The sequence below is a fragment of the Crocodylus siamensis genome, chromosome 3, assembly GCF_052110815.1.
Source record: "Crocodylus siamensis isolate JL-2025a chromosome 3, ASM5211081v1, whole genome shotgun sequence".
NCBI classification, from domain to species: Eukaryota; Metazoa; Chordata; order Crocodylia; family Crocodylidae; genus Crocodylus; species Crocodylus siamensis.
Genome location: NC_143397.1, coordinates 160522929 through 160537184, shown reverse-complemented (window position 1 = coordinate 160537184; position 14256 = coordinate 160522929).

Below are 14256 nucleotides of genomic sequence, written 5' to 3'. Positions count from 1 at the left end.
TGCGGAGAGCGCGGTACAGGCCCCAGAGAAGGCGAGGCCCGCAGAGGGCGCGGCGCGGGGAGCGCGGTACACCGGCCCCAGAGAGGGCGAGGCCCGCAGAGGGCGCAGCGCGGAGAGCGCGGTACACAGGCCCCAGAGAGGGCGAGGCCCGCAGAGGGCGCGGCGCGGAGAGCGCGGTACACAGGCCCCAGAGAGGGCGAGGCCCGCAGAGGGCGCGGCGCGGTGAGCGCGGTACAGGCCCCGGAGAGGGCAAGGCCCCGGAGAGGGCGCGGCGCGGTGAGCGCGGTACAGGCCCCAGAGAGGGCGAGGCCCGGAGAGGGCGCAGAACAGGAAGGGGACCAGACAACGTCCCCCGGGACAGCTGCGAGGCTTGGGGCGTGCTAAAGGGGAGGTTTTGGAGGCACGCGTTTGCCCATAAGGCTGGGGGAGAGGACCCCACTTTGGAGCGGTAGTGATACCATTGCGGCGCCGTTAGGTGCGAGTAGGCAGCCTCCCATACTGAACCAATAAGATCTAAGACGTGGCGGGCGAGTAGAGGGTGTCAGATCACCCTAATTGGCACGGCAAAGGGGCGCTCGCGAGCTCACGGCCGCTCGCGGGGCCATCCGTGACAAAGTGGTGCATTGGCCGGGAAGCCGGCCGTGCGCGGGCAGGAAGCCCGTGTCCCGTTAGAGGGATAGAGGACCCAGGGCTAAACTAGGAGACGGACTCTTATAGTGAGAGGAGAGTGCCGCAGTTTAGCGGCGGCGCAACGGGAAGATACCCATTGCTAGGAATTGGGTAGGAGAGACTGAGGCCCGGACCCAAGGTAGATAAGGGTAGGGCAAATAATGTCTCAGAAGAAAAAGCCGAACGGCCAGAGGCCAGAGAATTTTGTTGACCTGCTAAAAATGGAGGGAATGCAAGAAAGGATAGCCCGATTAGAGCGCGGGCAGAAAAGGTTGTTGACCACAGACCCCGAGGCAGAACCAGGTATGGATGCCTATTATGCAGATGGCCCGAACCTAGACAGAGACCAGGAAGGGCCTCTAGAAGGACAAGGGCCAGAAATGCTGGCATGGGAATTAAGAACAAGGGAGCTAGAAGAGACGGTGGCTCGCCTGGAACAGGAGTTGGGATTGGTTAGGGCTCTGAAAGAAAGAGCCGAGACGAGAGCCGTGGCCCTCGAACGACAGGTAGTGTCGGGAAAAAGGGATGGGGCGATAAAAGAACTGAGACGCCTCCTAGCCGCTGAGGCGGAGAAAACTAAGGAATTAGAACGAGTAATGGCCCAAGAAGCTAAGAAAAGCCAGGTCAGGGAGGATAAACTGTGCCACATGCAGGCAGAGTTGGGGAATTGGAAGGAGCAGGCTCTTGGGGCAGGCAGAACCCTGACAGAGGAACAGCTACAGACGCAGCGGAAGTTGGAGGTGGCAAGGGACTTAATAGGAGCTCTTCAGAGAGAGACCCGGGGCCACATAACGGAAATAGAAGAGCTACGGGCAGATAGAGAGAAGTGGTGGGAAGGCTGTTTGGAGGCCGAACAGGAGGTCAGGCAGCTACGGGAAGAGCGGAACCAATCCCGGGCCCAAATAGAGCGAGAGAGCACAATAATGAAGCAGGAGATGGAGAAAGTAAAAGCCTTCCTGAAGAATCACGAGGGGCTACAGGAACAATGTCAGTCCCTGCAGGAAGAACTAGGGGAACAAGAAAAGGAAAAGGAGGAGTTAAGGGTTCAGGTGCAGAACCTGCGGGTAGAGAACGAACATGTGAAGGAGCAGGCCCAGTCATGGGAGATTCTCTTAAGAAATAGCCAGAGTAAAGAGACAGGACTGGCTACCGACAAGAAACAGCTGCAAGAAGAGAAACAGATATTGGAGGAAAAGATACAGGGGCTCCTAGAGGCCAATAACCAACTGACTCTGGAGGTTCAGGAGGTTAGGGAAGCGGAGGCGCGAAAGGCCATGACCCTGAAGAGTCGGGGAGTACAGGTCATAGAGACTGTGAGCCCACTCGAGCAGAAGGTGGAAGAACTTGAGGGACAAGTAGCCAGAGAGAGAGCAGCCGCTCAGAAGGAGCAGGAGGGGCTAAAGGAAGAAGTGCAGAGTCTGCAGACAGCAAAAGACTGTTTTGAGGGACAGACCCAGACACTTAAAGCTCTCCTAGCTGAGAGTCAAGCCAGAGAGACGTGTCTCATCACGGAACAGGGTCAGTTGCAGGGAGAACTGCAAACCCTGAGGGAAGAGCTCTCAGAGATAAAGAACCGAGCGGCCTTGGAGCTCAGTCAGTTCCAGGAGGCCGAGAGGTATAGAGAGGAGAGTGGGCATCTGCAGGAATCACAACCCAGGGTGAACACAGACAGCCTAGCGGGAAAGTTAGAGGTTTTCCAAGGCCAATTAGCAGAGTATGTGGGAGCCACACAACTGGAACTCCAGGAGAGAGAGTTGCTTATAGAAGTCCTAAGGCAAACTGAGGCACGAATTAGAGACCTCCAGGCTGTCCTTTCACAAGGACTGGGAAAGGAGGAACCTCTCAGTAACCAGAATCCAGAGGGTTACAGGGAGCAAGGCGGGACAAAAGGGTTGGCGAGGAGCGCCCGGAAGGAAGGCCTCAAAGGCCAGCGAGGAGAGGCCTGGTTTAAGAAGATCCAATCAGCCCTCCTAGAACACTGGGAGCTAAAGTGGACCCAGTGGCAGGAGCTCCACTCACAAAGACTGAGCCAACTAGAAACCCAGGTGGAGAAGATGGCCCAAGGGCAGGGCAAGAGAGAGAAAATGTCCCCTAGCTCAGGACGGCAAGAGTCATTGGGCCTATTAGAGGGAGAGATAAAGAAAGCCTCTCTAAGAAGGAAGACCTTATGCCCAAAGGACAGGGGTCATGCACCAATAGACGTGCACCGAGGGCTAGGTGAACGGAGGATGGGAGGCAGGACCAGAGAAGGGAGGCCACCCCAAAAGGAAAAGAGAGCCCAGGTATATGAGCAGAAGAGGGAAGAGCATTTAGTTGGGCGAAAACTAGGACCTGAGAAGAGACCGTATTTATACATGCGTGGTATACCAGAACAGGTTACGTGGAAAACCCTCAGAAAGAGCATTGAGGAGAAAGTTGGAAAGGTGGCCTTTGTGCACATTTATAAAGGGCCCAGAGGAAAGTACACGGGCCAGGGCCGGGTAGAGTTTTGGAGAAAAGAAGATGCCCAAAAGGCACGGAGCTCCCAATGGGAAATATGGGAAAGACTCCAGGGTATCCGGGCGGATCACGAAAGAGCAAGAACACGACAAACCCTCAGGAGCGAAGCTCCCAGGCGGGTGAAAAGAGAGTGGAGACCGCAGGGAACAGGCAGAAGAGCAGCTGGTAAGGTAGGCGATCTACCAAGGGTAGCTAATGTGGGGGGGCTACCTGTGGCGGGTAAACCCCAGTAAGTCCCACATGATGCGCCTTTGGGTAAAAGGCGAGTAGGAGGCGCCTTAAAACCTCCGCCTCCAGTTTATGTGCTGCTGAATGCTGAAGAAAACCCAAGAACAGAATGGACCTGGGAGTAATAACACTGCCTAGGAAAATGGAAGACCGGCCCGGTGAGTGTTGAACTTAAGGGGGGGGGTTGTGTCGCGGGGCACTCCCGCGCCCCGCTCCTAAGGAGAGACCAGGAAGAGGAGAGGCCTGAAGCAACACAGATGGGGGTTGCTAGGGCAACCAGGCAGGTCATGTGGCCCAGAGAGGGGCAGGGCCAGGCCCTTATAAACAGCTAGGCCAAAGCCTAGGGAGCAGTTCCCTTCTGGCTGCCGCAGGAGCAGGAGCTCTGCGGCTGAGCTGAGCAGCCTGAGGCTAGGGGGGCAGCCTTACCCCACTAACAGGCTGCGATGATGCAGGGAACAAGATCACCCTGACTGCAGGTAGGACTGAGAGCCCTGGCAGGGCTTGGAGGTATCGTTAGGCGTGTGGAGCCTCGGTTTAGGTTGGAGCCAGAGGGCTTAACTTTGAGTTACAGTTTACACCGGAGGACCGGGTGAGGCTGTAGGGGAGCGAGGAGGCCTCAGCGGGGCTCCCCAGCAGTTTGGGGGCTCCGGGTGCCCAGTAGGGGCACGGTGCCAGGGGGGCACAACGGTGGTGCCGGAGTGGCACAGAGCACGGGGTTGGACCCCGGCCCGGAAGGGTGACGAGAAAGGACCCAAGGAAAGGGTCAAGGGGGCCAGGCACGGCTACGGCCACCTGAGCCCCAAGCGCGGGAGGCGCGCAGCGCGGAGAGCGCGGTACAGGCCCCAGAGAGGGCGAGGCCCGGAGAGGGCGCAGTGCGGTGAGCACGGTGCACTTTGCCCAGTGGGGCAAAAGACCCAAGAAAGGGTCAAGGGGGCCAGGCACGGCTACGGCCACCTGAGCCCCAAGTGCGGAGAGCGCGGTACAGGCCCCAGAGAAGGCGAGGCCCGCAGAGGGCGCGGCGCGGGGAGCGCGGTACACCGGCCCCAGAGAGGGCGAGGCCCGCAGAGGGCGCGGCGCGGAGAGCGCGGTACACAGGCCCCAGAGAGGGCGCGGCGCGGAGAGCGCGGTACACAGGCCCCAGAGAGGGCGCGGCGCGGAGAGCGCGGTACACAGGCCCCAGAGAGGGCGAGGCCCGCAGAGGGCGCGGCGCGGTGAGCGCGGTACAGGCCCCGGAGAGGGCAAGGCCCCGGAGAGGGCGCGGCGCGGTGAGCGCGGTACAGGCCCCAGAGAGGGCGAGGCCCGGAGAGGGCGCAGAACAGGAAGGGGACCAGACAACGTCCCCCGGGACAGCTGCGAGGCTTGGGGCGTGCTAAAGGGGAGGTTTTGGAGGCACGCATTTGCCCATAAGGCTGGGGGAGAGGACCCCACTTTGGAGCGGTAGTGATACCATTGCGGCGCCATTAGGTGCGAGTAGGCAGCCTCCCATACTGAACCAATAAGATCTAAGACGTGGCGGGCGAGTAGAGGGTGTCAGATCACCCTAATTGGCATGGCAAAGGGGCGCTCACGAGCTCACGGCCGCTCGCGGGGCCATCCGTGACACTCTTTCCCCCCTCCTCAACAGGCAGAGGCACAGCAACAGGAGAAGTGGACTCAGCTGAAACACTTGCCTGCACAACCTCTACCGCAACCTTCTCTCAAGTCCGTTCTGGGGAAGGAGACCTGGCTCTAGGGGAAACTTGAGGGCTGTGGAGCACAAACTGAGATGATTCCCACTCCTTCCTCAGAATTTCCTTTGCTATGGCACTTAGATCCAGCTGCAGCTCCAGCTCTCCCCATGGCACTGGAAGCCTCAGGCTGGGAAGTGAAATGGGGGAGGAGGAGACTGTCATGCTGGTGCTGCTTGTTGTCATGGTGGTGGTGGGAGCGTGGTATGGCTGGTGCTATTGGAGGGGATGCAGACTCATGTAGCGGCATTTCTCCCCTCTCCTTCCTGCCAGTACAACAAGAAGCCTCATGCCTGCTGGTGGGAGGAAAGAGGCTGCATCTCAGTTGGATGGAGGGATGGGGACTTACAGCTCTCCCTCTTCCCCCTCTTCCACTCCTCCCTGAAGGCTTGCCATCTACCTTTCCAGCACACTTCATAGTATGTTTGGTGTGTTGGGAAATCTGTGTGTTCTTCTATAATGTAATATGTTATTTATGTAACAAAGAAAACATATAAATGTGTGTATATGTTTTTGTATAAATTGTATATTATAATATGCAATATATGTTGTGCTTCCCTGTACAGTGAATGGAATGCACGCTGTGAGAGAAAGCACAGATTTCTTTTCTGGGGGAAAAGAATCAAAATAGATTAACAAAAACAAAAAGAGGATTTTGGAGAAGGAATAAACTGAGAAGAATGAATATAATAATAAAGGGTACTAGGAAAGGAAAAATTATTGGATCCTACTTGCTAGGAACAGACTAGTAAGTAGGAAGTGATAGCCTTTCTGATACTGCTGAGCTTCTGGAAGACACACCTCAGTAAGCTGACCCCAAGGCACAGAGAAAGTTAAGTTCAAACAATGGTTTTTATGTGGTTTTTCCATCCCTCCCCCAGAGCACTGGGATTGGAAGGGACCTCAGGGAAGGATCATAGTCATTGGCCAGCTACACAGTTAAGATCAGAGCAGTTCTTCCCTGCTCTTCCCCCTCCTTCTCCTTAGTTTCTGTTTAGCTGCAAGCAAGCCTGGCTTCAAAACTCAAAATTTTGAAATGTTTAGAATGCTCTTGTTTCATTTTGAAGTTGCTTGAAGTCTTTCATTTCATTTTGATTTCACTGTTTTGAGCTTGAAATGCATTGAAACAGCTTTGAAATGAAATACTGGTCGAAATGTCATACAGCCCTAAAAACTATGGTTTGGAAACTGACTTATCAGATACCAGGACACTTAATATATTCATCTCTGCTGACACTTAATGTATTCATCTCTGCTGAGCCTCTGTTGGTCTCAATAATAAATTCTTCCCTCCTGGACCGTTACATGAATTCAAAACAGTCTATATAGCAATGATCCTACAAGGAGCTGTAAAGGATAGACCCTTGCACCAATAACAGTTGACTTCAGAAATGCTCAACATGAGCTGCCTAAGACTGAGGTCCATGTCACTTATCCTCTGGTTACATAAAGAAGTTGTGCACCAATGTAACTAAATCAGTTTCTAAATTGATTTAGTTAAATTGATTAAATCCCTAGTGTGAACCCTCTTAAATTAGCTCAGAGTGGCTAATATTGATGTGGCTCAATTCATTTAGATTTAGAATTCAATTTAATTAAATTGGTTCAATTTCTTGGTGTAGGTCTACCCTTAAAACTTAGTAATCCAAACTGAATTTTACTCTGAAGGGCCACTGGGCTTCAATACGTTAAGGACTATAAATGGCATAACACTTTGGGTAATAAGTTTAAACCACCTATGAATCAATAGGTAACAATGGACTTTCAAAAAATAGACAATGAATTAAAAAAAAAAATTCAGATATTCCTGGACGTGTAGCATAAAGGATACAGTTTACAAAATAAAAACAAAAAAGGATGACAATGGAATGTATGATACATTTCTGAAAAATGACATAAAATGGAATCATTGGGTTCTTCTGTTTCTATGCCTCAAATGTTGGGTAGCTGAAGCTAAGGTCCTCAGTTTCACTTATGTGATCACAATACTTTTCACATGTTTTAACTAGTAAATGATTAGCTGTATTCACGAGAGAACTTGAAACTTTTGTGGGGAGGTTTGGACAGAGTGCTCTCAGTAGAAAATGCTTGATTGCATTTCCTTAGCATCAAATAACAGCAGGAAGCTTAGCTGACCCAATCTAATTTAACCTCAGGGGTAGTCGAACTTCGATCGATTGGGTCCAGTGATACTGATCTAACTGAACTTCTGTATAGTTTGCAACACAGCCCAAAAGCTGTGCTTTTCCACCGCTTCCCAGCCTTTTGTCTCACACCCAGAAAGACAACCCTCCCCACATGGATCCACCAGTCCCCCTAACTCTGCTAACCACCCCCCCTCCATTCTATAAGCTGCTCCAGGAGCCAGTTTTACCAGCATTTGCCAGTGCCAGGAGCCAAGGAAATATTTCAGAGTGGAGAAAGGGATGATAGGATCAGTGGTTCTGGGGGTGTTGTTCATCTGGGAGTACGAGAGTTGTAAGGTTGAAAATAGTCCCTGGTCCGAGGAGGTAGGGGAGGGAGGAGAGCTCTCCATCCTCCCAAGCACCCTCATGGACCCTGCTAGCCCTCTCAATCCTGCCAAAACCCTTCCAGATCTCACCAATCCCCCATAAACTCTGCTAGCCCCCCACTCCCCCTGATCTCCTGCTAGTCCCTCCATAACACTACTTGACTCTGTTTCCCTCTCCCATGGATCCACTAGCCCCTGCCCCCCATTCCTACCATATCCTTCTGGACCCCAGGAACCCACCCATGGGCACAACTACCCCCTTATCACCCCCTAAGCCCCCACTCCACAGATGCTGCTAGCCCCCTCATCCTGATTTACCTTATATTGGGTGGTGATTTGTAACTCAATCAAATCTCTCCCTAACCTCCCCAAATGTCTGTACATACCTTATATGAACTTTTATACAATTTTTTTATGGGGCAAATATCACCTCAACAAATAAAGAGGATAAACCAACGTTTTAAAAGGTGTTGAATGCAAAAATAGATAGCATATCTTGGACTCAAAATGTTTCTTAAAAAATGATTCAATGGGTTTCTCTAAAAGGCAAGCTTGCAAAGCCTTAAAAGCTCTAAAATGCTCTTACAGAGCTCTAAAAGGTGAGACACTTACATTTAACCATTACTCTGAAGTTGATAGTAGACAAAGAAAAAAAAAATCACCCAAATGTGATTCACTACACACACATACACACCTTTCCTCAATCTGCATGTCTATCTGTAAGAACAAAAGCTCCCTGGCCAGAATTTCAAATCACCATCAGCCACAAGACAGTTTGAATAATACCATGATATATAACACTAATCATTGCTAAATGAGATGAAGTGAAGGAAGAAATAAAAAATTAATCCCTTCCTCAGCACCTACAACTCTTAATCATATACACAGACCAGGAGGTTCCTCACAACAGCTATTTTCTCCCCGTCTAAAAGCACCTTGGAATCACCACTCCACTCCATTCAATCAAGCCCTTGTGCTTGTCTGAGAACACTTTACTTCCAAGCCTGCCTGAATAAGAAAGCAAGCTAGGACCAAGAACATTAAGTAATGCTTTTAAACAAAGTAGAAAATAAGCAGAAATAATGGAGTTCTTTTCTAATGTCCAGGCAAATTCAGAGGGCAACTTCCACAATCATTTTTAATCCAAAAGACGTCATCAGATTGACTCCACAGCTAACATCAATACAATTTAGCCAGATTTAATTCATTTCAGCCAGATTTAGTAGACAGAAGCAGTAACTCCACATACATGGCATTTCCCTTATTGTTTGCATTTCCAAAAGGCTTTGTTTCATTTTTACACACCAGTGGAATTTAGTACAAAAATGCTTTTTTCATCTGACTACCCTGCAAGGTATGCATAAGCCAAGGTGCCTTCTGAATATGGGCAGATATGGTCCAAACAATAGCAGTTGTCATGGCAGCAATACAATCTACCTAAGAATGCAGAAAAAATTGTGCGTAATTAACAAATCTAATAGTTTAAGAATACATTGGTTATACATACAATGTAATCTTTCCTCAAAATATACTGTGGTAAGTCATATTTATACAACAAGGTATGCAAAAATTCATATTTAACTGAGTTTAGCTTATTTACTTATAGGAAAATATATAGTCACCAAGAGGCTTATTAACAACATGATTTCATAATCCCCACTTGGAATAAATGTCTGCCCTTGATACGTGAATATATCTAGGCTTAAAATAAAGTGGCCAAAATGGGATGATTCCATGTATATTCAGCAGACGTGTATTATCATTTGAGAAGAGTCAGACAAAAGATTGGCTTCCCATATGACTGCACCAACAGCATTATTAAAAAATAAATACACTTATATATTAATGTAACAGTGGGAATACTGACGTAGCTGAAAATCCTTAGGTCACAAAAGGAGAAGCCCCTGACCAGTTAGATATAAAACAAAACAAAAAAAAATCAGAAAGCAATATATTTGCCTCAACAAAACACAAAAGGCCTATAAGAACTTTCACTGCATAAGCAAGTAGCATGCAATATACAATATACATGTGTGTCTAGATAATGCTGCTGAAATGGAGAGAAGTTTATTTAGCTGGCTGATTAAATCAATTTCAGATGGTTTTTTCTCAAGGTATCTTAGCAATATAATCACTGTTATTAACAAACGTATTTTTAACGTGTTAGTTTCCATTGAGTCCCCTCTCACATGAAGGATTCTGCTTTTGTTAAAGATGACAAGAACTCTGACTTCACATATTCAAATTACTCAGCTGTATCAATCTGGCAAAACAGTAAATTGACCTTGTTACACATTCCTCTTTCCATACTCCCCTGTTAGTTTCCCTGGTCTAATTAATCCCTTCAGTAATTAAACTGCCCTTTAGTTTTGACACTTACATACAATGCATCTGCTGTCTTAAATCTCCCACATTTGCACACTGAAATCTATAACGCTGGCTGAGTTTTCAGATGTGAAACTGCAGCTACTGCATAGCTTTCTCCAGACTTTAAAAAGTAAATGACAAAACACATTGAAACCAATATATATGACTCTGATTTTGTCACAAACTAGGGAAAAGTTAAGGTGAACTAGACCAAGAAAGGTTCAAGAATTATGTTAATACATTGTATTATAATGAACTGCAACACAAAACACAACACAATGGTTATTCATTGTTTATATTGTACAGATATGAAAATCTGCCCTTAGCTTTCACTGATTCCTTTACCAAACCTGAGTTGTAAGAAGACATTTAAAACATGTTTTTCATACTTATATTGAAAGTTTGGAAATTGCCTGGCCCATTATTAGTCCCTGTGAATGTAGCTAGGTTGCTTCTTGTTCAGGAGACAATATGCATGGAGAAATAGCGATATGCTATAGTTGGGACCCACCTAGATAGATATAGTTGCTGAGCTCCAATTTTACATGCCAGCTCAATGGACACTCACTTTTCAATATAAAAGTTGCATTAAAAGCCAGTGGGACACATGACCAACCAAGTACTGTCTCCATGATGAATTTGAGGCTGAAGCTGAAAAAATAATGTCTATTCATATGCTTTTTCTCTATAAGCTTCAAAGGTAGTGAAGATCCTTTAAGGGAACTTTCCAGCTTCTCTCTCAAGATTTTAAGACCAGTGCCGGGGTTTGGGAGCATGAAGAACAAGGACAGATGACATCATGTATAACTCATATGACTGTAATTTTATCCATGGTTTTCTCTTGGAAAGAGATTGGATTCAAGTAAGCCACATGGTCAAATGTTATGTGTCTGCTATATTAATTTCACTAGTTAAATTGTCCTATTAAAAACTTATTAGCAGTATTGTGAAACAACACCGACTGGTATAAGAACCAGAATCAGTAACCTAATAAACAAGCAAGGTGTTCATACTATTGCTTGATTATAAGACTGAATCTATTATTACAAAAAGCCACAACACCCCAACAGAGCTGAAAAATACATGGAAGGTGGTTCCTTCAGGTAAAACCATATACTACAAATCATGTTGATGATTAAATAAGTAGCATTTTTCTCTCCACACTTTTTACTTGGAGAAATATGCTCCTAGACTGTAAACAGATATCCATGTCTGTTGTTCAAGGATAAAAAAGCCTGCACAGTTTTTCCAAGGTTGCATCACTGAATCAATGGCAGAAAAGCGGCATTGCATTTAGCCAGTCACTAAACCCCAACTAGAAGGGTGATGTGCATACACACCAATCCCAGGATATTTTTATTCCAGGACAAATATAGACACAATTTATTCAGGGATAAACAAAACATCTGTGCAGAGCCCTAAAGTGTGGTGCACTTCCCCTTCCTTGTCTAGATACTAAAGTCTTCATAATGTATTTCCTGTGATGTGACTCTCAGGATAATCACAAAGATGAAAGAAAAAATAACTCCCCTTAAAGTTCCTCACTGTCCCCATTCTCCCACTCCTGCAGAACAGCAGGACCAGACTCCTTTACCTCTTCCTGAATAACTCTGAAGTTATGGAAAAGAAACATCCTCTCCTGTGGAGCGTAGGATTTGCTCAAAGACTACATTCCTGCCAGTATCAGGAGCTCAGCCAAAGAAGGAAGAATGGCATCACAAATCCACTGCTCTCCTTCCTCCCAGATTATGGTTATTTTAAAAACTAAGTAAAATCCCAGGGGGTGGAAAAAGAATTAAATAAGACTTTAAGTGGATTTAAGTTTGAAAATATCAATTACAGAAATCTAGGAAATTCTGCATTGTTAACTTTTTTCAACAAACAAGCAAAGCTATAAACCATCTTAGATAACAATCATGACCTGAACCTGCATCAGTAATTTACAATGATGTGGTGTTAATAAAATTATGAAGAAGTAAAAAAAAACCAAAAAAAAAACCACACAACACAGTAAAATAGATCTGGGGAAGAAGTCTTTTTTTGGTATTGTATTTAGGTTGTACTTTTATTAGAGTTTGTATATTAACTTTAGATTAGGGTTTAAAGGCAGATATGGACAATAAAGGAAAGAACATAATTACACAAGTGTAATCAATAGCGCGATGTGCTGATCTTGTAATATACTGGTTAATTGATATGTAACTGCCACATATATATGTGCACAGATCCTGTTTTAAGAATATGGATATAAAATTGAACATAATCTCTTAAAACAGACCTTGTGTACTACACAGAGTTTAATGTGTGCTCTGTCATGAAAGAGAGGTTTATGATTGCTTGAGTATAAATGCCATTTTTAAGGGTGGGGGGCAGGGGGAAGGAGAGGGGAAAGCTTGAATCCTAATTTCCCATGCACTGTTTTATCAGAAATAAATATGTACTTCAAACATCAACTCCAATTTAGTCATACATGGTGATCCTAAAATGTTTATAGCATTTTAAAAGCAAAGCAAGCCAACAGAATACATCAAAAGCAACAAAGTTATATAGCTTCCTTCAAAATGAAAAACGCAAGTAAAAAATGGCCAAAGTGTTGTTACAAAACTACAAGGTTCTTTACAAAACAACTACATTCAATTTATGTGTTATGTCTCAAAAGTCTGTTTTAAAAAATATGGGTAGAAAAACACTATAAAAATAATTTCTTCTTTGTATTTAAATCTGTATTGATGTGGGGACCCAGGTTAAGAAATATAGTTATGTTAACTTCATCCATTTTTTCCAGTTTTCTTCTTTTGGCTCCTACTCCTATGATGCAGACTCAGCAGACACTTTTTCTTGTATTAGAGAAAGCTCTGAGTTTTGAAATTTAATAGCCACAGTGGGAAAGAAGACATACCTCTGGAGGATCAGTAGCTGTCACATGCCATCTTACAACTGCAGTCAAAGGCATACTAATTCCCTTGTGGATTGAGAAACAGACAAAATAAATTAGATGGCATTTTATTTTAATTCAGAATTATTAATTATATATTACCCTTGTCCTCTGAAGTTCTAATGCCATATTTGTTTAAATACATGGGAACAACTTTGAAAACTACTAATTGTATCATCAATACATAAGAAGGCATACAATCTCATTTACACTAGCTTAAGTCTAACTTAACAGAGATCAGATTCTGATCCACTGGGCCAGACTGCTTCCAAGCCTAGGATATACAGCAGGGGTGTCAAATTCATCTGGCCCTCTGTGCTGGATGTTGGTTGCTGTGCTGCTCTGTGGACCAGACTGGGACCAACCCCCCATGATGCATGCAGTGCCTGTGGTGATGGGTCCTACCTGTGCTTACATGGGGCACACAGCAGTCTCACTCTAGGGCTTGCTCTACATGTGGCAAATGGTTTGGACCCAGAGCTGCATGTAGCACATGTAATGTGAGCTGTAGGTAGTGCACATCCAGACCAGCCTTGCACACTGGCTCCAGGGCTGGTCCAGATCAGCCCCAAGCTGCTTGTGCAGAATACCCAGTGCACAGGGCTGGCCCAGCATGGGTGCCACATGCAGCCCACAATTCAGACTGACTGTGCTGTGTGCTGCATGTGGTGCATGGGTTAGACTTGGCACCACACACAGATTACCCATGCTGTGCATAGTGCCAGGTTGAGTCCACACACCATGTGCAGCACATAGGGCTGGGGCCAGTGCAAGTCCTACGCAGTGCAGTGGTTCAGTCCAGAGACCCTTGGGCCTGGTCATAGAGCTCCATGGGCTGGATCTAGTCCACATGCTATGTTTGACACCCTTCCAGATACACATTTCAGATTTTATAAAGTAGCAGTTCTTCCTTAAGTAAATGTTTTTTCCTAATATTTCCCAGGATATTATTTTCCAGGGGGAAACTCTATGGTGATAATTATTGTCACTTCACTACACTTCACAAATTCCCTTTAAAATAAATAGGATCTTAAAAAGTACAGGCAAAATTGGAATGCCTTAAACATTTTCATGTGTTAGTGGCATCCTCAATGCTTTCTATTTACTATTATTTTAATCCAACAAGACCATGTAGCAATGCATTGCACATCGTTTACAAAAGTTATGATTCAGATATAACAAGTTAGGATTTAGATGAAAAATGGTTGGGCAGAATAATAAAGTTGACTTAAAAAATGAAGCTTCCCCACCTTTGAATTAGGAAAACACTTAATGAGATATTGCAATAGTGAATTAAGTAAATGATCTAAACTAGAAAA